Genomic DNA, 26,336 nt, shown 5'->3' on the forward strand with positions numbered 1-26,336 from the left:
GAGTCTTTCAAGATGTCTTGTTTTCTTTCCAGTGCATAAGAAAATGGATGCATTATATTAAAAAATTAGGTTGAACTGAAACACACACACACACACACACACACACACACACACACACACACACGGAGGTATATGTGATATCTTGAATACACAGCTATATATAGTATCTTGAATCTGAATCCATGCACAGAGAATATGTGTGTGTGTGTGTGTGTGTGTGTGTGTGTGTGTGTGTGTGTGTGTGTGTGTGTGTGTGTATGTATGTGTGTGTGTTTTTGTGGTAAAACCAGTATTGAAAAATCCCTTGAGGAGAAATCATGGTATGTGCATCTAATTTGAAGTAAAGGCAGTTATTTAAATATTTGCTGCCAGTTTTATCTTTTTAGTTTATAGCTACACACTTTTTAACTTATACCCACGTGCACACACACATGTATGTATATATGTGTGTATATATATGTGTGTGTGTATATAGATATATATATATATATATATATATATATATATATATATGTATATGTGTATATATATATATATATATATATATATATATATATATATATATATATATGGGGGTCACCTTCATTTCGTCGACAGTTCATTTCAAAACCAAGTCAGAAGGCCCAATTCACTGAAAGTTCATTTCACTGATACATCATTTCACTGACACTCATTTCATTGAGAATGATATATGGCCCATTCCCCTCTATAGAGCGACCCTGGAGTTAGAATAGATAGTAAGGGGGTGTGTGGGGGGCACAGCCCCCCACATATCAAACATTTTACAGTCTACAGATGCATTCTTACAAGTGCAATGCATATATGTTTCCAAAAAACCATTATAGAACCCCAGTATGTGGGGTTGCTTCACCCCCCACATCCCCTTTACTATCTATTCTAACTCCAGGGTCGCTTTACAGAGGGGAATGGGCCATATATCGTCGACGAAATGAGTGTCAGTGAAATTAACTTTCAGTGAATTGGGCCTGCTGAGTTGAGTGTCAGTGAAATGAACTGTCGACGAAATGAAGGTGATAATATATATATATATATATATATATATATATATATATATATATATATATATATAGTGTACTTCATAACATTGAAATTTAATAACGTTTAATTTCAGAACATTAAGACCATAACATCGAAAAGTCAAAATACTGAAAACCCAAAACATCGAAAACTCAGAACATTGAAAGTATGCTTTATAACACTGAAAACTACATTGCACAAGTAAATAAGATCCCCTCCACCTACAACACCACCTAACAAACACATTTTCTACTATATTTCTGCAGGGGGGGCAGTCCCCCCTGTACCTGCCACACACCCCTGTAAATTAAATATACCAACTCCATGATCGCATTACAGTGGAAAAATGTTAATTTCCTAACCTCACTGTATCTCACAATACACTGAGGTTAGAAAATTAACTTTTTTCCACTGCAGTGCAATCTTGGAGTTGGTATATTTAATTTACAGGCGGGGGATGCCCCCCCACATGGGAGGTGCAGGAGGGCTTGCCCCCCTGCAGAAATGTGCTAGAAAGTGTGTTTGTTAGTTAGCTGTTGTTGATCTTATTTACTTGTGCAATGTAATTTTCAATGTTATGAAGCACAATTTCAATGCTCTGAGTTTTCAGTGTTTTGGGATTTGGATGTTTTGGTCTCAGTGTTATGAAATTCAACATTATGAAATTTCAAGGTTATGAAGTAGACCCATATACACACACATACACACACACACACACACACACACACACACACGCGTGCGCGCGTGTGTGTGTGTGTGTGTGTGTGTGTGTGTGTGTGTGCGAGCATGTGAGATTTCATCTAAATCAAGAATAACTTAAGACAAGTGACTGAAACAAAGGGTGATCCAACTCACCCTTTGTCAAAACCTAGGACAATTAAAAAAACATAAAGTAAATTCTCTTTTTTGTAGGTAGATAAGGCCTGCCACACCCATGTAGCTCTCCACCCACTACATCTGACAGCTCTGCCACAAGGTCCTACACCTACAAGATTATTGAGAATTTTGCCGTTCTTTAATGTAAGTTAACTTATCGTTAAGAACCTTGATGTGTATTAATCTTATTCAGTTAAATACATGCCTGCTCTGTGATTCAAAAGTCCCTGTGTAATAGTAAATGCACTCCAAGGACCTCTTACTAAGTTGGCTACTGTCCCCTTTTGCTTGACCAGTAGACTATACTGCACATGCCAGGTATTTAGTCTTAAAAAATGACAGACAACCTGTTTCTCTGGTATCTATTTGTTAATTGCTTTGTTCTGGTTATAAACCGATTACTCTTCCTTCTAAATTGACCTGAGGGTCCACAAGAAATAATATTACTTGGTGATGTGAATGCCAATTGGTTGGACATAAGCTCTAACTCCCCTACATCTAGCTTGAACTTATATGGTTTCACGCAACTAATTAATAGCCCTACACATTATAACATATTAAATTCCCTATTGGACAGGATCCTAGTATCCGACTCCATGCAAATATTCCACAACAGGTAATAAAGCTACAAACAAAACCACGTAGTTCCAACTGTACTATCAAACACACAATTACTGTGGATACCACGAATGACACTGCACGAATAATGGCTCAAAAATTAAAAGTTGTATTTATTAAAACATTGGTTAAGCGCTTTCATTTAAAAAAAAGACTTCATCAAAACACTTTCATTAATGAACTAAAGGTTTATATACATACAAACAATAACAATCTAGTATTTGAATTTGTAATGACATAATTTCCCCTTCATGAATATGTAAGCACCTGTATGAGAACATGTATACATCTCTCACATCCTAGCTTCAATGATATTATCACTGATACCGGGGAGGGTAGTGGCATTCAACAAAATTTGCCATCTCACTTCTTTTTCACTTAACAATGCCTTTATATTTCCTTCCCTGTTGTGTGGATACAAAACTTCCAACAGTGCAAACTTAAACATATCTCACTCCGAACTGTCCCTGATATGCCTATATAATGCATTATTTGCATCCTCCTTTCTGATGGCTCCCGGTTTAAACCACATAAAAACCGGGGCACTAGTACACTGGGCAAAATACACGACATTCATTGTCTGACAATTCCCTTTCTTAAATTTTAATATTGTTTTGCTCTTGTTGCCTACAACAAATGTGTGGTCAATCTAGTATAGCAAAACACTGATTGCATCTTCCACACTTAGTGGTACCACTTCTGCCTGGTTGTATATGTAGATTGCCTTTGTGACATTTCCTTTTCAAGTTACATTCTATTTTATGCACAAACCTAGGTGTATCCCCCACCAATCCATAAATTTCCTGATCACACTTCAAAATACTCCAATTGTTCATAATAATCTTTATGACATCTCCCATATTCTTGTTGTAAGGCAAAATACATGCTTTACTCAACTCATTTGTAACTTTCTCCTTCCCTTTATGAATACCTTTACTCAATTCCACACCTAATAACGGCTTATATTTTCTTCCCCACTCGCTACTGACATATGTAACAGCGTCTTCCACCACCGAAGTGGGGTATCCTCTTTCCTTGAACAAAGTTCCTATATAATGCAACTCCTGTAACATTTCTGAATAGTCTGTCATGTGGGCTGCTGTTATACATTGCCCCTTAATTATATTTTTCTTCCGTTTGTTAGGATGACAACTGCTATACTCCAAATAGGAGTTACTAAATGTGTCCTTCCTAAAAATTCTATACTTAAATCCCTTACAAGTTAGGGAAATATATGTGTCAAGATATGATATTCCTTCTTTGCTAGAGTGATATGAGAATTTCAAAAAAGAACTAGATGCATGCAGATATCCAATAAACTCTTAGACATCTCGGTCAGTACCTTCCCATAAAATAAATACATCAAGAAATCTAATGTAACATCTAATGTGTTCCATACACGTACTTTTAAAGATAACCTCCTCCTCCCAATTCAATAATACTGGATTTGCATATAAAGGGGCACTGGCTGCTCCCATCACCACACCTTTGTTTTGCCGATAATATTCCCCCTCAAAATATATGAAATTGTAATCTAATACAATACTCATAAGTTCACTTATGAGAGTTGTCTTTTCCCAGTCCAAGTTACTGAATTTTCTGATGCTATTGACAAACCTGTCCATCCCTTCGTCTCTTGGGATACAGGAGAATAAATCAACCAAGTCAATAGTCACCAAAATCAGATTCTCTTTCCATAATGAGGGGGTTAACCAGCTGAGGAAATCCTAAGAATCCTTGACTATATGATTTACCTTTTCATAAATTGGTTTTAATCAGGTGTCCACAACTTTCCCAAAAGGGAAAGTCTTGGACTTACTTCCCGAAATAATCGGCCTAAATGGTGGACGTAAAATGTTTGTATCATGGGTATTCCTACAATAGTGGCAAGAATAGGATGTTCTACCTTTAAAAATCGGTATAAATCCCCATCTATTCTATCTTCCACCAAAAATTCTGCTAATAAGGCATCAATATGTTGGTAGGGAATATGTACCTCATTTATGGGTGATACCTCATATTTTTCTGTGTCCTGTAATATTAATTGTATTTCATTCAAATAATCATTGTTATCAATTAATACTCCTCCTCCTCCTCCGGTTGCAAAATCCTAATATTATTGGTACTCAGTTCACATAATAAATCATATTCCTTTTTGCTAAGATTGTACTGCATCCTTTGATGTTTATGGTTGTCTGATAGTTCATATAATTCGTCCACAACTATCTTCTCAAAATTGGCCAAAAGTTGGTTGAGTGGGCGGGTGAATGTGCTTCTTTTTTTCAACTGTAAATCAGGCTTACTCACTCCTACACCTTTGAAAAATACACTCAAATTTAATTTTCGTAAAAATAATTTAAACTCTATTATATTGTCCACTACATTGAACCTGGTGTTGGGTACAAATTTGACACCCTTCTAAATAATGCAAAATGCTCATGTTTCAAATGGAGAGAGGTATAATTGCAAATATAAAAATTCCCCTTACCATATTTGATACCTGTAAAACCTATCATTGAAGCTAGGATGTGAGAGATGTATACATGTTTTCATACAGGTGCTTACATATTCATGAAGGGGAAATGATGTCATTAATTGTGCCACCGCAGGTAGTGTTAGACTCTCTCTCATCTCTCAGTGATCATCTCTCAGTCTATATGACTAGACATCTCACACATCCAGTTAAACAGTATATTTATAAAACAACACGTAACCTTGCCAAGTTTAACCCAGAAATGTTCATTACCATACAATCACTATTAACTGGAACTTCCTTAAAATCCTCCCCTTAGACAATGCTGTAATTGAATTCAGTACAACTTTTCTAAATATCCTAAATAGCCTTGTACTTTCTAGCAAGAAGAGAATGAAAACAAATTATGCAATTTGGCTATCCAAAAAGAGTAAAATGCTAATGCAGGATAGAAAAAAACATGAAAAGAACGGCAAAAATATAAAACACCTCAATATCTTGAAAACTTAAAAATCAAGTAAATAAAGACAGACAACTATATTATAATAACTTTCAGAATAATACTAAACACAACCCTAACAAAATTTGGACAACGATTAAAGAAATCTTACATCCTGGGCAAAACTTCAATCTAAACCCCTCTCCAGATAATTTACCAATCAAAACTGCACTACAGTTCAGCTATTATTTTATTGATAGTATAGCATCTCCAATTAAGTTTCCTCTACATTTAATCCCTTCCCGACAGCCACATATTATCACACCCACTTTCACCTTCAAACCTGTGCCCACATCCTACATAAAACTACTCTTAAACTAACTTAAACCATGCTCTTCTTCAGCTGATGACCCTCCAAGCGAGTACCAAAAAATAGCAGCCAATAGCCTTGCCTATTCTGTCTCAATCCCCATAAATGTCTGTCCAGGAATCCCACATTCCCTCTCTCTGCACAAAGGAGGAAATTCAACAGGCATTAATAACTTTACACCTATAGCAATCTTATCTCCCCTCACCAAAATACCTGAAAAATGTATTCAAAAAGAATTACTAGACTATCTCCTACAGGAAGAACTCCTATCCCCTATACAACATGGCTTCTGTGCTTCTCATAGTACTATTACTACCCTTCTTACCGATATAAATACTGTCAACAAAGCTACACATAATGGCAAACTAGTTTCTTCCTTATTTCTAGACTTGTCTAAAGCTTTCGACATAGTTTGCCACAGCAAACTCCTACTTTAATTGTCCTCACTAAGTGTCTCTTAGCTACCCTTCTGTGGTTCAAAAGGTACCTGTCCAATAGGTATGTCAGTAAAATGGCACTCTGTGCTTTCTCCTTATCTCCCAGTCACCACCGGTCTACCAAAAGGCTCTTTTCTTGGTTCCATGCTCTTAAACATTGTCACCAACACCCTCTATACTTCCACACAACAAGCCCCCTATTACAATATGCAGATGATTCCACTCCCATTTGCACATCTGACAGCATGATACACTTCCAAAAAACTATTCAGGAAGCTTTAACAGCCACCAAAACATGGCTTCAACTCACATCTTATGCTCAGCTCAAAAAAGACCAAACTACTACTTTCTTCCCCAAATCCATATCTCATGAAAAAACAAAATTTAAAGTCCTCTGCCATGATAATACAACCATTGAAGTGACTTCTCATAGCAAACTTTTAGGGGTGAGAATCTTACATTTGACCTACATATACAACATTGTACAAGAAAAACTCATCAAAAACAAGCGCTGCTTTACAGAGCCAAAAGCTTTCCCACTGACAAAACTGAAACTACACTTGCCACTACTAACCTCCAGTCTTCACAAAAATTAAAAACTGAACAATGCTATAAAAAGTTGTAAAATGCAGCCCATCACCCTTTCAGAACCCACCAATGTATAACTCTGAAAACCCTAAATTGGTTAGAAGTGCCATATCAACTAACATATACACAACTTCTTTCTACCTATAAAATTATCCAGCCTCCAGCTGCCTGTCCAGAAATAACTAGGTTCCCAGTCAGTCACTGCGATCCAGTGGCTGGGCATTGTTTGTACTTGTACAAGGTTGCAAAGGTCTGGAATGCCTTACCTATTATCCATCAGGTCTATACCCACCCTCCCATCTTTCAAAACCACTCTGAAAGACTTCCTACCTAAAATCTGTCTCTTTGCTTGATCAAAACCAGGATAAACTATATCCTTAAATGTGAACAAATGCCTTTTCATTCCTTATACCTCCTTACTCTCCCTTTTTCATGTACACCCCCCCCCACTTAGTTTGATTTTATATTCTCTGCTTTTAGTTGTATATTGTTTAGTAAAACCAAACTGTGCCCCCCCACACCCCCCTAACTATATATACTAACTCCAGGGTTGCACTACAGTGGGGAAAAGGACATATTCCTTTTACTTGCCTTACAGTGCTCTACACACTGCCAGTAGTAATTGTCAGTCAAATGAATTGCCAGTCAAATGATAGATATATATACATATACACACACACACACACACACACACACACACACACACACACACACACACACACACACACACACACACACACATGTACATAGAGACACTCATGCATCCATACACCCACAAACACACACACCAACACACACGCATGAGTATATCATTAAATGCACACCCTGTCAGCACTCATGCACTACACTTTCAGTCACAAACACAGTGCCCATAACTATATAAAGAATTCCTACATCATTCACAATATAATTTAACAACAACAGTAAACCAGCTTTTGCTGATATATTGTCAGTGTTCTAGTAGCAACACTGGTTAAGTAACAGCAATAAAACTACTTTTCCAGTCTGAACACTGACATCACAGCAAAACGAACAGCTGAAGCTGCACTGCATAACAGTAATTAGGCCTTACTTGTTTATACCATGTTCACACAATCATGACAACAATGATTACTCTACATAGCCAGGTGTGTGTCACTAAGTAAAATATATTTACAAGAATGCATATATTAATAACGCTTAAATATAGAATGTAAACTTTATTATAAATATATACTTGTATGTTAGCATACACCTATGTTGTTGTTGTTGTCTTTGGGCTTTTCCCGGATAGGTGTCGCCACAGCGGAACTCCGATCTGCTAATGATTTGCAGTAGATTTTCACGAATGCCGAGGTGCCAGCTCGACGTTCAACCTTCAACGAAGGCACGCCCATTTACGCATGTCTTTTGAACACCCACCCAGCCACGGGGAAGACATGCAGACTCCACACAGAATGCACTTCCTGCACTCCCGCCAAAAATCGAACGGGAGAACCTCTTGCTGTGAGGCAACAACACTACTGCTGCACTACTGTTGAAGTGTTAGCATACACTTATGTACTGGGGAGAATTCAGCATTGTTGGTATTAACTCATTACATCTGAGTGACGCCTCCAGGTGCATCTGCAGTTAACTCCTACTAGGCATCAAATATTGCTTGTTCATATTTGCATCAATAATTCCAAAACCATGTTATGTACAAGGTTTTAAAAGATTTAACCTTAAAGCTTACACAGTGGTAAACTCAACTACAGTAATATTTGACCTCTGTGTAGTGCAGTTAAATAGATATTAACTGTTGTTTTTATCATATTAATTTATATAAATATAATTTTCACATTTTTCTAAATATCTCAACAACCAATTAACACAGACAAAACTCCTTAGCCTGATATGGAGGTCCTCATCTTGATGAATAAAATACTGCTGACAGTATGTATGTTACTTGAATGGTTGCTGAGATGTTGTAAATTGTTTACCTTTGCAGCCGTGATTACAGAAACTTTGCATTCTTCCAGTATAGAGATGGGCTCTTTAGGGGGCGAGAGGGGTAAAGTTAGCACTGACCCTATCTGCCAGGATGTTGGCAATATCAGTTGGGCCTGTATATTTAGTGCCATTGTGCTGTAACTAAGAGCAGATCTGAGTGTTGCCATTGAGATGACATAGCTATAGAATGCTTTGTGGTTGTCTACATTGTGGTTGTGGTGATTTTTTTTTCGTAACTAGCTTTGGAGGATTTTATCAGGGATCGCAGCTTCTTACTGAGGCTGACCAGGAAGCTCCTCCACTTGTAGGATTTTACTCTCTTTTGCAACAGTTTCTTCCTTCTGTTATACAGTTTGTTTATGGCAGGGGACCACCAGATTGGCTTCCTTATTTTGGAGGATAGTGTCTTGGTTCTGCTTGGGATAGCACAATCCATGCACTCATGCAAGTGCTTATAAAGTGCAATTGTGTAGGATTCAGTAGTTGTAACTGTATTGTCCATCTGCATGGATGTCATGAAGTTCACCACTTCTGTCTTAAGAAGCATGAAGTTGGCTTTGGAGAAATTTTTTACCATGGTTTCCTTAATGGGGGGTGGGGGGCAGGATGTGGATATCTAGGCTAATTAGCTTATGGTTGGATCGGACCAATGAGGCGTTGACATCAGGTGTGGAACACCAGTCACTCATGTTGGTAATGACTAGATCTAGGATATTGTTGCCCCTGGAGGGGGTGTGGATAAGTTGATCCAGGGCATTGGAGTTTATGAATTCCAGAAAGCATTGAGCAAAGGTGTTGGTACATGAGTAGTTTTCCCAGTTAATGGTGGGGTAGTTGAAATTGCCCATTATTAGGGTGTTTGGTTGAACCCTAATATTGCCTTGAACCAGGTCTCAGTCACTGCACAGATATCTATGTTTTCCATTTTAAGGAGTGCCTTGAGTGAGTGCATTTTGACATTTAGACTTCTAGCATTGAGTAGCATCACCCTCAGTTTTTGCTTGCCTGTTCCTGTTACGGTGGTGAATTTGTCATTTGAACCTTGCCTATAAAAAGGCACTATATGGGTGGCAAGAACCTTAGCCAGTATCCGGAATCCCAGGGGTGAAAGGTGCAGGCCATCTCTGGCAAAGCATCGTGGTCTGTCGACCATGTCATCCCAGGCAGACAGATACTGGATTCCTTTAGAATGGCACCAGAAGCTTAGCCAATTGTTGAAGTCAATCATTTTGTCCTTGTACTGCCGCATCATTTTGGGTGATGGCGGAATGCTACTCAGGGCTAGGGTCATACCTGCCTTGGGTACAAGATCAGAGAGCTCTTCCATGTCTCTTTTCATGTAGTCCAGCGCGGTACGTCTCAGGTCGTTCACACCAACATGGACAATGACAGAGTCATATTTGTACTTGTTGTGGAGTGACCTGAGTGCGTGGGTTATGTGGCGGATCCTGGCACCTGACAGGCAGCTGACAGTAACCTCCTTGTTTAGCCTGGTGAGTAGGAAATCAGTGTGCCTGACTATAGAGTCACATATGACTAGTGTGTTGGGTACGTTGTTTTGCCTTATTGGCTGTGGTTGAGTGGCACACCGAGTCTGCAGGCTATGTGTCATTTGGGTTGTGTTGGGGGGGTGGAGGTTGCTTGCATTTCTGCTTTGGAGGTCTCTGTTGCTTGAGCAGATTATTATTGAGAGCCTCCGCGAATGTTTTTGTGTTTCTATGTGTGGATTTTGGTGGTGTAGATTTAGTGAGATTATGTGATGAGTGTGGTGTGGTGTGGTGCAAGTGTTTACCTTTTCCTCTTGACTGTTAAGTTCAGTCTTGATTGGAGAGAGCTTTACCTCCAGTTTGGCTAGATAAGTGCATCACTCACAGGTTGTAGTGTTGGGTGGTAGGAGGAGAGGGTTGTCTGTATACATGAGGCAATTTCTACATTGCCCCAAGATGCCCAGATTCATCAGATAGACAGGAGAGAACACTGGGAGCTAACCCTTGGACATGCCTGAATAAAAAAATATTTTCCTCTAGAAAAGTGAGGAAAGAGAGTACAATAGCTGTTTTTCTCTAAGCAAGTGAGGAAAGTACCAAAACTGTTTTCCTCTAGGTAATAAGGAAGGTTGAGTGCTGTAGTAATTAGTAGGTTATTTAGTGCTTACAAGTTCTGAACAAGTGCTGATCACGAATAAGCAAATTCAAGTGCTAAAACTAAGAATCTGTAACTGGACTAAACTACTTACAGGAAAGGGGGAAACGAGTGCAAATGTGGGCTTTTAAATCAGAAAGTTGAGAGAGATGGAAAAACTGCCCAAACGGCCAATAACTACAATTTCTGGGCCAAAACCACTCCTTATGTGGTAGATAGGTTACCTAGTGCTTACCACTCCCACCGATAAGCTAGAAAGCTTCCCTCCAACACAGAAAGCTTGGGGGGGATCTGAAGCTTACATACAGTCCTGGATACAGCAAATCTGAATCTGGACTACACTAGTTACAGGAAAGGATTTTTTTTTTTTTTGTTATATATACAGAAAAGTAGCTAAAACAGCAGTCAAAACAATTCAAATGCAGTGCAAGCTAGCAGTGCAGGCTAGCACACTTGAGTATGTAGCAATGTTAGACCAAACAGTTTAAAAAATGCAATTAAATTAAAATATTCCTAAATTTGAAGTTGTAATACAACACAGCAAGTACAGTTTTAAAATCTTGTAGTGACCACGCATTTGTAACCTTAGGCTACCTGCTACAAAGCCTAGGAGCTCAGTCATGGAATATTTTTTTTTCAACCAGAAAATATGAAACAATTATTTGTAGGAGGCAGATTATCATCTGTGCTATTTTTTTTTTACTTTTAATTAAAATTGGCATACACTCATTCTAATTATAACTGTTAAAAGTTTTAGTAGATTACCCATGATAATGCAATGATAAAATGAGTAAAAGTTCAGAGTGGCCAATCTCTATTCATATTTATGTCATTCAGTACCAGCAATCTGTCTTTAGAATAATGTGGAGTCTTTCAAGATGTCTTGTTTTCTTTCCAGTGCATAAGAAAATGGATGCATTATATTAAAAAATTAGGTTGAACTGAAACACACACACACACACACACACACACACACACACACACACACACACACACACACACACACGGAGGTATATGTGATATCTTGAATACACAGCTATATATAGTATCTTGAATCTGAATCCATGCACAGAGAATATGTGTGTGTGTGTGTGTGTGTGTGTGTGTGTGTGTGTGTGTGTGTGTATGTATGTGTGTGTGTTGTTGTGGTAAAACCAGTATTGAAAAATCCCTTGAGGTGAAATCATGGTATGTGCATCTAATTTGAAGTAAAGGCAGTTATTTAAATATTTGCTGCCAGTTTTATCTTTTTAGTTTATAGCCACACACCTTTTTACTTTTACCCACGTGCACACACACACATGTATGTATATATGTGTGTATATATATGTGTGTGTGTATATAGATATATATATATATATATATATATATATATATATATATATATGTGTGTATATATATATATATATATATATATATATATATATATATATGGGGGTCACCTTCATTTCGTCGACAGTTCATTTCAAAACCAAGTCAGAAGGCCCAATTCACTGAAAGTTCATTTCACTGATACATCATTTCACTGACACTCATTTCATTGAGAATGATATATGGCCCATTCCCCTCTATAGAGCGACCCTGGAGTTAGAATAGATAGTAAGGGGGTGTGTGGGGCACAGCCCCACATATCAAACATTTTACAGTCTACAGATGCATTCTTACAAGTGCAATGCATATATGTTTCCAAAAAACCATTATAGAACCCCAGTATGTGGGGTTGCTTCACCCCCCACATCCCCTTACTATCTATTCTAACTCGGGGTCACTTTACAGAGGGAATGGGCCATATATCGTCGACGAAAATGAGTGTCAGTGAAATAACTTTCAGTGAATTGGGCCTGCTGAGTTGAGTGTCAGTGAAATGAACTGTCGGCACGAAATGATATATATATATATATATATATATATATATATATATATATATATATAGTGTACTTCATAACATTGAAATTTAATAACGTTTAATTTCAGAACATTAAGACCATAACATCGAAAAGTCAAAATACTGAAAACCCAAAACATGAAAACTCAGAACATTGAAAGTATGCTTTATAACACTGAAAACTACATTGCACAAGTAAATAAGATCCTCCACCTACAACACCACCTAACAAACACATTTTCTACTATATTTCTGCAGGGGCAGTCCCCTGTACCTGCCACACCCTGTAAATTAAATATACCAACTCCATGATGCATTACAGTGGAAAATGTTAATTTCCTAACCTCACTGTATCTCACAATACACTGAGGTTAGAAAATTAACTTTTCACTGCAGCAATCTTGGAGTTGGTATATTTACAGACAGGCGGGATGCCCCACATGGGAGGTGCAGGAGGGCTTGCCCCCCTGCAGAAATGTGCTAGAAAGTGTGTTTGTTGAATGTTGTTGATCTTATTTACTTGTGCAATGTAATTTTCAATGTTATGAAGCACAATTTCAATGCTCTGAGTTTTCAGTGTTTTGGGATTTAGATGTTTTGGTCTCAGTGTTATGAAATTCAACATTATGAAATTTCAAGGTTATGAAGTAGACCCATATACACACACATACACACACACACACACACACACACACACACACACACACACACACACACACACACACACGCGTGTGTGTGTGTGTGTGTGTGTGTGTGTGTGTATGCATGTGAGATTTCATCTAAATCAAGAATAACTTAAGACAAGTGACTGAAACAAAGGGTGATCCAACTCACCCTTTGTCAAAACCTAGGACAATTAAAAAAACATAAAGTAAATTCTCTTTTTTGTAGGTAGATAAGGCCTGCCACACCCATGTAGCTCTCCACCCACTACATCTGACAGCTCTGCCACAAGGTCCTACACCTACAAGATTATTGAGAATTTTGCCGTTCTTTAATGTAAGTTAATAAGAAGTTATGTACCTACCATAACGTTCCATGTTAGTTGTCTTCTCTCGCCTTCTTTCTTGCTTGATGGGTTCGGAGCCGATCCCTCGGCTCCGACTCGGCACTTGCTAAGCTCGAGAGTTTCTTCTACCAGCTCGAGGCAGCCCCATATCCCATGATGCAAGGCGGTAAGTACCCAGATCTCGTTTGTAAACAAAGGGCAATAGCACCAAGCATACAATACTTCCCAAAGGAAGAAGAAACTTACAGATGTAAAAAGGACCAGGTCTGAATGGTCTTTAGCATAATAGTTTCTTATACAAGGTCTGTCAGGCCAGGGGAAGGAGGGAGGGTGCAGAAAGAAGGCGAGAAGACAACTAACATGGAGCGTTATGGTAGGTACATAACTTCTTAATGTTAAGTTGTCAATCTCGCCTTCATTCTTGCTTGATGGGACCGGCGTCCTAGCACCTCTATCCTGGGTGGCTCAATGGAACAAACTCTTGAGGACTGTAGAGCCAAAACTGGCTCTGTCCCTGGAGGCCAAGTCCAATTTGTAATGGGAAACAAAAGTGTGAGGAGTGGCCCAAGTGGCGCTGCACAAATAGTGTCCAAAGGCAGTCTAGCTTGAAAAGCTGTAGAAGTAGCTAAACTCCTAGTTGAATGTGCTTTAGGTTTTGAGCACAGCTGTTTTCCCCTGATCGTATAAATTTCAGTGATGACCGAAGAAAGCCATCTGGACAAAGTCACTTTAGAAACAGGAAGGCCTTTTTATTATCCGCATAGGAAACAAAAAGTTGATCAGATTTTCTAAATTTTTTGTTCTGTCCAAATAATATCTAAGCTGACGGTGGACGTCAAGATAATGTAGCTTTTGTTCAGCTCTATCTGAATAGTTAGGAAAAATACAGGAGATCAATGGATTGATTCAGATTGTTTTTGAAGCGACCTTAGGTAAAAGGATGGATTAGTTCTCAAAGATACTCTGTCTTTGTGAAAAATCAAATAGGGGGGTCGAACCGAAAGAGCATGAAGTTCAGACACCCTCCTGGCAGATGTAATAGCCACTAGGAATAAAGTTTTCCAAGAAAGATATTTCAGGGAACAAGAAACAGCTGGCTCGAAGGGTGGGAAGAATCAAGGATGTCAGCACTAAATTTAGATCCCATTGAGGAGGAGGATTCCTGATTGGAGGCTTTAGTAGGAAAATTCCTTTCAAGAAGGCCCTGCAGAGCCTATGGGACATAATATTATGATCTGCTATCCCGACATGAAAATTAGAAATAGCAGCCAACTGAACTCTGACTGTGGAAGAAGAGGAGCCTGCATGAAAAATCTCTGCTAAGAAGTCCAGAACTGCCTGAACAGGGGCAGTAAAAGGATCAATATTTTGGGCCTTAGCCCAATAAGAGAAACGTTCCATTTGCTTGTGTAAATCCTCCTGGTAGAGGATTTTAGTGAAGCTACTATGATGTCTCTAACTGGGTTAGAGATCAAAGGAAGCCTGGCTAAGGAAGGAAGTGGAGCAACCATGCTGTGAGGTTGAGAGAAGGGATTGACCGGTGCAGCTGACCGGATTGGTGAATCAGTAGATCTGGCACTGGGTCCAGATGCCACGGCTGCACCAAAAGGTGATGATGGAGGAACGGAACCAAACTTGTCGAGGCCAGTAAGGGCAATGAGAATCAATTTGGCTCTCAAAGCGGTAGCTTTCTGGATCACCTGAGGGATCAGAGGAAATGGAGGAAGGCATAAAGAAGTCCCTGGGGCCAATCCTGGGTCAGAGCGTCTCTGGGGATGGCCTGATAGAGGAAGAGGCTGAAGAAGTCTGGACATTTGCTGTTTTGGGGAGTAGCAAAAAGATCGCAACATGGACGACCCCATTCCAGAAAAATCTCTTCCGCTATGGATTGCTTGAGAGACCACTCGTGAGGCATGAGAATAGCTCTGCTCAATCTGTCCGCTATAATGTTGGTTTTCCCAGGGATATGCATTGCTACCAGAAACCGATGAGAGGAGATCGCCCATTGCCATAGTCTGAGCTCTTCTCGACACAAGGGGTAGGACTTGGTTCCGCCCTGTTTGTTGATATACCAAACTACAGACATGTTGTCTGTGTGGACTGCAATTGTCCCTACGGAAGAAAGTCGTTGAGGGCTTGCAACGTTAAAAGCACTGCTCTCATCTCCAGGACATTTATGTGCAGATGGTACTCGAACGGTTGCCACGTCCCATGAACCATCCTGCCCTGATAATGACCCCCCCACCCGATCAGGGAGGCATCCGTGGTGACAGTGGCTATCGGGGATGGAGGTACAAAGCACCTGCCTTGGTGAACCTGAGACGATGTGATCCACCAAGCAAGATGTTCTTTGCATGTTTGTGTCACCAGAATCTGGTGACGCATTGGGAGTTGCTGGTATGACCACTGTGTGAACAGCATCCACTGAAGGAGGCGCATGTAGAATCGAGCCAGGGAAGAAGAGTAATGGCCGCAGCCATGAGACCTAATACCTTTAGAACCATTCTGGCCTGTACTTTCTTGCTGGCCAGAATGATCCTGACATGAGTCTGAATGTCTGAAACTCTTTGTTCTGTAAGGGTAGCTGACATCCGAACAGTGTTTAAGTTTGCCTATGAAGGTAATAGACTGGCAGGGCGATAAGGATGACTTTTCGAAGTTGATTGAGATGCCTAAATGAGAACAAAGGTCTATTGTGTAATCCCTGGCTTGTATAAGCTGATGCCTGGTGGTGGCTGACAGGAGCCAGTCGTCGAGATCACGGAAACACCTGGAATCCTTGACGTCTCAGGTGAGCCGTGACCACTGCCATGCATTTGGTGAACACTCTGGGGGCTGTAGTGAGACCAAAGGGCAGGGCTCTGAACTGGAAGTGACTGGACCCCAGCCGGCGGAGAAATCTCCTGGGCGTCTGTGAATTTTGATGTGATAGTACGCATCCTGAAGATCTATTGAGCACATCCAGTTGTCCTTCTGTAAGAAGGGCAGAATTGACTGAAGAGTGACCATTCGGAATCTTGTCTTCCTGACAGACTTGTTGAGTCTGCTGAGATCCAATATTGGTCTCCAGTCTCCCGTCTTTTTGGGGACCAAAAAGAACCTTGAGTAGATTCCGGGCTCTGAATGGTCTATTGTAACTGGCTGAATGGCTCTTTTTTGCAGTAGTTTTGCGATTTCTAACTCTGCAATCTCCCTTAGACCGGGTGGTACATCTGGAAGGGAACTTGAGGGGAAGGGACTTTCCTCGAAAGGAATTATGTAACCCTTGGATATGATCGACTGTACCCATCTGTCTTGAGTGAGGGAATGCCAGGCTTCTGGGTACAGTGATAATCTTCCCCTGACTGCCTCCAAGGAGGGACAGCCGGGCAACACCTCAGGGATGCTGAAAGGGCTTATCAGGCGAGGCTCCCTGTTTCCCTGGTTCTTGGACCCCTCTGCCTCTAGGCGGCGTCTGTTGTTGTTACCCCTCTGCCTCTAGGGGTAAACTGACCACGTGAATCCGGCGTGACTCCTTGGGATTTACTGAACCACATCTTCCCACCCTTCTGTCCTTTGGGATAAGGCCTAGAAGGGGTGGAATAACGGACTCCAACAGCAGAAAGAGTCTTGCCGTCCTGCTCACACCTGGTCAAGGTTTCCTTCACCTGAGGGCCAAACAAAGCTGACCCATCAAAGGGAGAATTTGTGAAGGCGCCTTAAAGGGATCCGCAAAATCACATAGCCGCATCCAGGCTTGGCGTCTAAGAGCCACACCTGTGCCTGCGGCTCTACGCTCCATCCGCAGCATAAGATATTAGCCGCATGGAGGAGTTAGCAATGGAATTGAGGGTTCCTAGCTGCGAAGCAATCTTTTCTTGAGCCCCTGCAGCTGTAGGATCCTGAACTACTTCTCCCAGCTCCTTCAGGATATGTCTGGAGTCTGGTGAAGTGACAAAGATAATTCAGCGAACGCATAGCAAAGGTCGCTGAGGAAAACATCTGCTTGCCGTACCTATCCATGGTCCTAGAGTCCTTATTAGGAGGATGGCCAGGCACGGAAGGATCTGCAAGTTCCTTTTTGGTGGCCGCAGCCACCACCATGGCATCAGCGGGGACACCCTTGGTAAGGAATTGTTTGTCACTCGGGGCAGTGATAAATTTTGAAGGCCTCCTAGAGACTGGCTCTACAGAGTCAGGAGCTGCCCCCGCCTTTCGTGCAATAACTTGCATAAGGGGTCGAAAGGCGGAGACACCCAGGAGGTGGAGGGCCAAGATCCAAACGCCTCTAGGTATACTGACTCATCCTCAGAGGGATTGTTGGTGGGCCAGTTTCCCCTCTGTTTCAGAAGTTCTAGGATGTCTGAGAAGGAGACATCCTCAGAGAGGATCTAGGGGATCCCTCTGACTCATCAAAGTCAGTATTCGAAGTGACAGACTCGGGGGAGTCTACATGCTTCCTCTTACAAGTCCTCTTCCTAGGAGGATCTCCCGAAACATCAGGAGAATCCTCGGAAGAGGGGAAATTCCCAATGGGGAAACCTGAGGCGGAGGATCTCTGGGTCCTGTAGCAAGAGAAGTGGCAGAGATGTCAACAGGTACTATAGAGGGAGGAGCTACGGAACAGACTGCTGACTGATACCAGTGGCCAGTACACTCTTCATTACCTCGAATGCTCCCCTCCCAGGCAGGTCCGAGAGAACCCGCTCCGAGCTAGGAACTCCGGGACCACCGAAGGGAAGTCTCCGAGGCAGATGTCGGAGCCGAGCTCACCAAGGCCGAGGCTCCAAGGGAAGAGCGGGCTCGGACAAGGGTCCGATGCCACTCACCCCTCGGAGGAGACCATGGAAGCCCGACCACGAATCCCTCTAAGGAAGAGGAGATAAGAGTAGAGGCTGAAGGAACAGAAGGGGTATCCGTCCTCCAGCCGTAGCAGTAACCATGCCCGAAGACTCCAACTCCAAACTCTGGGGTAGAGTTGAAGGAGGAACTGTAACGGGGTGTGGACCAACAGTCATCTGCTGAGACGGACTGTGTAGCATTTGGGCCAGTACCTGTGACTTGAGTAATCTATTGACCACTCTCTCTAGGTCATGATCTGACAACCTGGATGACCTTGAAGATCGGCTCCGATGGCTCCGTTCCGATAGAAGAGGCGGCCGGCCGAAAATCGGCTCCAAGGAAGGAGACCTCGACCTCTTCCTGGAATGAGCCATCGGGCCGATACTACAGATCCTGTCGTCGCCGACTTCTCGGAGCCGACAGAGCGTCTCGATGTATCGGCTCCAGCTGGAGCCGATACAGCCACCAAAATAAAGGTGTCGGAGCCGATCGGGCCGACACCGATGCCTGTCCCACATGGGTGGCGGAACCCATCGGCGCCGACACCGAAGTGGACTATACAGATTCGGCACCGGTAGCCATCGGTGCCGAAAGCTGTCAATCAGAATCGGCTCCAGCGGGCGATCTCGACTCAATGCGGTCGGGCCGAGGCCGCAGGCTTAGATACAGAAGCCTGGGCCTTGGCAGGTTTTGTTGATTTTGGTGGAGCCGACTTGGCGGAGAGCCCTCCGGCTTAAGAAGGCCCTAAGAATCAACTTATTCGTCTCTCCTGCAGGACTCTCTGGCTGAAGGAGTGACAAATAACACAGGAGTCCTGCAGGTGAAGAGGGCCCAGACAATACAGGCAAGAAGTGTGACCGTCTGTCAGAGACATCTTCTGACAGCACGAGTCACACTTCTTAAAACCTGAAACCCTCTCCTTTAACATGGTGCGAACACACAATACACACACCAGTCAAATTAAATTAAATTAAATTAAACAAAATACCAAGAGGTATTCTATAAAACACCAACACACACACCCTAACAGGGGGGGGATGGGATAGGAATTGACTAACAAAAAATTAAAAGAGACAGGGAATTTCTGTCAGAAAGGGATAGAAATTAAATTTAAACTATCAAAAAATTAGTTTTAGACTAAAAAAGGGGCTTGAAAAATCACAAAAGTGAACAACTTACCAGGAGCTGGTAAAAAGAAGACCTCCTAAGCGAAGCGGCAAACGAGATCTGGGTACTTACCGCCTTGCATCATGGGATATGGGGCTGCCTCGAGCTGGTAGAAGAAACTCTCGAGCTTAGCAAGTGCCGAGTCGGAGCCGAGGGATCGGCTCCGAACCCATCAAGCAAGAATGAAGGCGAGATTGACAACTTAACATCTTATCGTTAAGAACCTTGATGTGTATTAATCTTATTCAGTTAAATACATGCCTGCTCTGTGATTCAAAAGTCCCTGTGTAATAGTAAATGCACTCCAAGGACCTCTTACTAAGTTGGCTACTGTCCCCTTTTGCTTGACCAGTAGACTATACTGCACATGCCAGGTATTTAGTCTTAAAAAATGACAGACAACCTGTTTCTCTGGTATCTATTTGTTAATTGCGTTGTTCTGGTTATAAACCGATTACTCTTCCTTCTAAATTGACCTGAGGGTCCACAAGAAATAATATTACTTGGTGATGTGAATGCCAATTGGTTGGACATAAGCTCTAACTCCCCTACATCTAGCTTGAACATATATGGTTTCACGCAACTAATTAATAGCCCTACACATTATAACATATTAAATTCCCTATTGGACAGGATCCTAGTATCCGACTCCATGCAAATATTCCACAACAGGTAATAAAGCTACAAACAAAACCACGTAGTTCCAACTGTACTATCAAACACACAATTACTGTGGATACCACGAATGACACTGCACGAATAATGGCTCAAAAATTAAAAGTTGTATTTATTAAAACATTGGTTAAGCGCTTTCATTTAAAAAAAAGACTTCATCAAAACACTTTCATTAATGAACTAAAGGTTTATATACATACAAACAATAACAATCTAGTATTTGAATCTGTAATGACATAATTTCCCCTTCAAGAATATGTAAGCACCTGTATGAGAACATGTATACATCTCTCACATCCTAGCTTCAATGATATTATCACTGATACCGGGGAGGGTAGTGGCATTCAACAAAATTTGCCATCTCACTTCTTTTTCACTTAACAATGCCTTTATATTTCCTCCCCTGTTGTGTGGATACAAAACTTCCAACAGTGCAAACTTAAACATATCACACTCCGAACTGTCCCTGATATGCCTATATAATGCATTATTTGCATCCTCCTTTCTGATGGCTCCCGGTTTAAACCACATAAAAACCGGGGCACTAGTACACTGGGCAAAATACACGACATTCATTGTCTGACAATTCCCTTTCTTAAATTTTAATATTGTTTTGCTCTTGTTGCCTACAACAAATGTGTGGTCAATCTAGTATAGCAAAACACTGATTGCATCTTCCACACTTAGTGGTACCACTTCTGCCTGGTTGTATATGTAGATTGCCTTTGTGAAATTTCCTTTTCAAGTTACATTCTATTTTATGCACAAACCTAGGTGTATCCCCCACCAATCCATAAATTTCCTGATCACACTTCAAAATACTCCAATTGTTCATAATAATCTTTTTGACATCTCCCATATTCTTGTTGTAAGGCAAAATACATGCTTTACTCAACTCATTTGTAACTTTCTCCTTCCCTTTATGAATACCTTTACTCAATTCCACACCTAATAACGGCTTATATTTTCTTCCCCACTCGCTACTGACATATGTAACAGCGTCTTCCACCACCGAAGTGGGGTATCCTCTTTCCTTGAACAAAGTTCCTATATAATGCAACTCCTGTAACATTTCTGAATAGTCTGTCATGTGGGCTGCTGTTATACATTGCCCCTTAACTATATTTTTCTTCCGTTTGTTAGGATGACAACTGCTATACTCCAAATAGGAGTTACTAAATGTGTCCTTCCTAAAAATTCTATACTTAAATCCCTTACAAGTTAGGGAAATATATGTGTCAAGATATGATATTCCTTCTTTGCTAGAGTGATATGTGAATTTCAAAAAAGAACTAGATGCATGCAGATATCCAATAAACTCTTCGACATCTTGGTCAGTACCTTCCCATAAAATAAATACATCAAGAAATCTAATGTAACATCTAATGTGTTCCATACACGTACTTTTAAAGATAACCTCCTCCTCCCAATTCAATAATACTGGATTTGCATATAAAGGGGCACTGGCTGCTCCCATCACCACACCTTTGTTTTGCCGATAATATTCCCCCTCAAAATATATGAAATTGTAATCTAATACAATACTCATAAGTTCACTTATGAGAGTTGTCTTTTCCAAGTCCAAGTTACTGAATTTTCTGATGCTATTGACAAACCTGTCCATCCCTTCGTCTCTTGGGATACAGGAGAATAAATCAACCAAGTCAATAGTCACCAAAATCAGATTCTCTTTCCATAATGAGGGGGTTAACCGGCTGAGGAAATCCTAAGAATCCTTGACTATATGATTTACCTTTTCATAAATTGGTTTTAATCAGGTGTCCACAACTTTCCCAAAAGGGAAAGTCTTGGACTTACTTCCCAAAATAATCGGCCTAAATGGTGGACGTAAAATGTTTGTATCATGGGTATTCCTACAATAGTGGCAAGAATAGGATGTTCTACCTTTAAAAATCGGTATAAATCCCCATCTATTCTATCTTCCACCAAAAATTCTGCTAATAAGGCATCAATATGTTGGTAGGGAATATGTACCTCATTTATGGGTGATACCTCATATTTTTCTGTGTCCTGTAATATTAATTGTATTTCATTCAAATAATCATTGTTATCAATTAATACTCCTCCTCCTCCTCCGGTTGCAAAATCCTAATATTATTGGTACTCAGTTCACATAATAAATCATATTCCTTTTTGCTAAGATTGTACTGCATCCTTTGATGTTTATGGTTGTCTGATAGTTCATATAATTCGTCCACAACTATCTTCTCAAAATTGGCCAAAAGTTGGTTGAGTGGGCGGGTGAATGTGCTTCTTTTTTTCAACTGTAAATCAGGCTTACTCACTCCTACACCTTTGAAAAATACACTCAAATTTAATTTTCGTAAAAATAATTTAAACTCTATTATATTGTCCACTACATTGAACCTGGTGTTGGGTACAAATTTGACACCCTTCCTAAATAATGCAAAATGCTCATGTTTCAAATGGAGAGAGGTATAATTGCAAATATAAAAATTCCCCTTACCATATTTGATACCTGTAAAACCTATCATTGAAGCTAGGATGTGAGAGATGTATACATGTTTTCATACAGGTGCTTACATATTCATGAAGGGGAAATGATGTCATTAATTGTGCCACCGCAGGTAGTGTTAGACTCTCTCTCATCTCTCAGTGATCATCTCTCAGTCTATATGACTAGACATCTCACACATCCAGTTAAACAGTATATTTATAAAACAACACGTAACCTTGCCAAGTTTAACCCAGAAATGTTCATTACCATACAATCACTATTAACTGGAACTTCCTTAAAATCCTCCTTAGACAATGCTGTAATTGAATTCAGTACAACTTTTCTAAATATCCTAAATAGCCTTGTACTTTCTAGCAAGAAGAGAATGAAAACAAATTATGCAATTTGGCTATCCAAAAAGAGTAAAATGCTAATGCAGGATAGAAAAACATGAAAAGAACGGCAAAAATATAAAACACCTCAATATCTTGAAAACTTAAAAATCAAGTAAATAAAGACAGACAACTATATTATAATAACTTTCAGAATAATACTAAACACAACCCTAACAAAATTTGGACAACGATTAAAGAAATCTTACATCCTGGGCAAAACTTCAATCTAAACCCCTCTCCAGATAATTTACCAATCAAAACTGCACTACAGTTCAGCTATTATTTTATTGATAGTATAGCATCTCCAATTAAGTTTCCTCTACATTTAATCCCTTCCCGACAGCCACATATTATCACACCCACTTTCACCTTCAAACCTGTGCCCACATCCTACATAAAACTACTCTTAAACTAACTTAAACCATGCTCTTCTTCAGCTGATGACCCTCCAAGCGAGTACCAAAAAATAGCAGCCAATAGCCTTGCCTATTCTGTCTCAATCCCCATAAATGTCTGTCCAGGAATCCCACATTCCCTCTCTCTGCACAAAGGAGGAAATTCAACAGGCATTAATAACTTTACACCTATAGCAATCTTATCTCCCCTCACCAAAATACCTGAAAATGTATCCAAAAGAATTACTAGACTATCTCCTACAGGAAGAACTCCTATCCCCTATACAACATGGCTTCTGTGCTTCTCATAGTACTATTACTACCCTTCTTACCGATATAAATACTGTCAACAAAGCTACACATAATGGCAAACTAGTTTCTTCCTTATTTCTAGACTTGTCTAAAGCTTTCGACATAGTTTGCCACAGCAAACTCCTACTTTAATTGTCCTCACTAAGTGTCTCTTAGCTACCCTTCTGTGGTTCAAAAGGTACCTGTCCAATAGGTATGTCAGTAAAATGGCACTCTGTGCTTTCTCCTTATCTCCCAGTCACCACCGGTCTACCAAAAGGCTCTTTTCTTGGTTCCATGCTCTTAAACATTGTCACCAACACCCTCTATACTTCCACACAACAAGCCCCCTATTACAATATGCAGATGATTCCACTCCCATTTGCACATCTGACAGCATGATACACTTCCAAAAAACTATTCAGGAAGCTTTAACAGCCACCAAAACATGGCTTCAACTCACATCTTATGCTCAGCTCAAAAAAGACCAAACTACTACTTTCTTCCCCAAATCCATATCTCATGAAAAAACAAAATTTAAAGTCCTCTGCCATGATAATACAACCATTGAAGTGACTTCTCATAGCAAACTTTTAGGGGTGAGAATCTTACATTTGACCTACATATACAACATTGTACAAGAAAAACTCATCAAAAACAAGTGCTGCTTTACAGAGCCAAAAGCTTTCCCACTGACAAAACTGAAACTACACTTGCCACTACTAACCTCCAGTCTTCACAAAAATTAAAAACTGAACAATGCTATAAAAAGTTGTAAAATGCAGCCCATCACCCTTTCAGAACCCACCAATGTATAACTCTGAAAACCCTAAATTGGTTAGAAGTGCCATATCAACTAACATATACACAACTTCTTTCTACCTATAAAATTATCCAGCCTCCAGCTGCCTGTCCAGAAATAACTAGGTTCCCAGTCAGTCACTGCGATCCAGTGGCTGGGCATTGTTTGTACTTGTACAAGGTTGCAAAGGTCTGGAATGCCTTACCTATTATCCATCAGGTCTATACCCACCCTCCCATCTTTCAAAACCACTCTGAAAGACTTCCTACCTAAAATCTGTCTCTTTGCTTGATCAAAACCAGGATAAACTATATCCTTAAATGTGAACAAATGCCTTTTCATTCCTTATACCTCCTTACTCTCCCTTTTCATGTACACCCCCACTTAGTTTGATTTTATATTCTCTGCTTTTAGTTCTATATTGTTTAGTAAAACCAAACTGTGCCCCCACACCCCCAACTATATATACTAACTCCAGGGGTGCACTACAGTGGGGAAAAGGACATATTCCTTTTACTTGCCTTACAGTGCTCTACACACTGCCAGTAGTAATTGTCAGTCAAATGAATTGCCAGTCAAATGATAGATATATATACATATACACACACACACACACACACACTCACACACACACACACACACACATGTACATAGAGACACTCATGCATCCATACACCCACAAACACACACACCAACACACACGCATGAGTATATCATTAAATGCACACCCTGTCAGCACTCATGCACTACACTTTCAGTCACAAACACAGTGCCCATAACTATATAAAGAATTCCCTACATCATTCACAATATAATTTAACAACAACAGTAAACCAGCTTTTGCTGATATATTGTCAGTGTTCTAGTAGCAACACTGGTTAAGTAACAGCAATAAAACTACTTTTCCAGTCTGAACACTGACATCACAGCAAAACGAACAGCTGAAGCTGCACTGCATAACAGTAATTAGGCCTTACTTGTTTATACCATGTTCACACAATCATGACAACAATGATTACTCTACATAGCCAGGTGTGTGTCACTAAGTAAAATATATTTACAAGAATGCATATATTAATAACGCTTAAATATAGAATGTAAACTTTATTATAAATATATACTTATATGTTAGCATACACCTATGTTGTTGTTGTTGTCTTTGGGCTTTTCCCGGATAGGTGTCGCCACAGCGGAACTCCGATCTGCTAATGATTTGCAGTAGATTTTCACGAATGCCGAGGTGCCAGCTCGACGTTCAACCTTCAACGAAGGCACGCCCATTTACGCATGTCTTTTGAACACCCACCCAGCCACGGGGAAGACATGCAGACTCCACACAGCATGCACTTCCTGCACTCCCGCCAAAAATCAAACGGGAGAACCTCTTGCTGTGAGGCAACAACGCTACTGCTGCACTACTGTTGAAGTGTTAGCATACACTTATGTACTGGGGAGAATTCAGCAT

The 26,336-nt window shown here is 40.5% G+C and overlaps 1 protein-coding gene across 1 annotated transcript in view; it reads right to left on the reverse strand.

Annotated features, from left to right (window-relative positions):
• Positions 1–26,336, reverse strand: part of PTPRH (protein tyrosine phosphatase receptor type H) — a 722,562-nt gene that overhangs the window by 256,760 nt on the left and 439,466 nt on the right. The window lies entirely within an intron of this gene.

This window comes from Protopterus annectens, chromosome 17.part0 (assembly GCF_019279795.1).
Source record: "Protopterus annectens isolate FY-2018-M chromosome 17.part0, PAN1.0, whole genome shotgun sequence".
Lineage (NCBI taxonomy): Eukaryota > Metazoa > Chordata > Ceratodontiformes > Protopteridae > Protopterus > Protopterus annectens.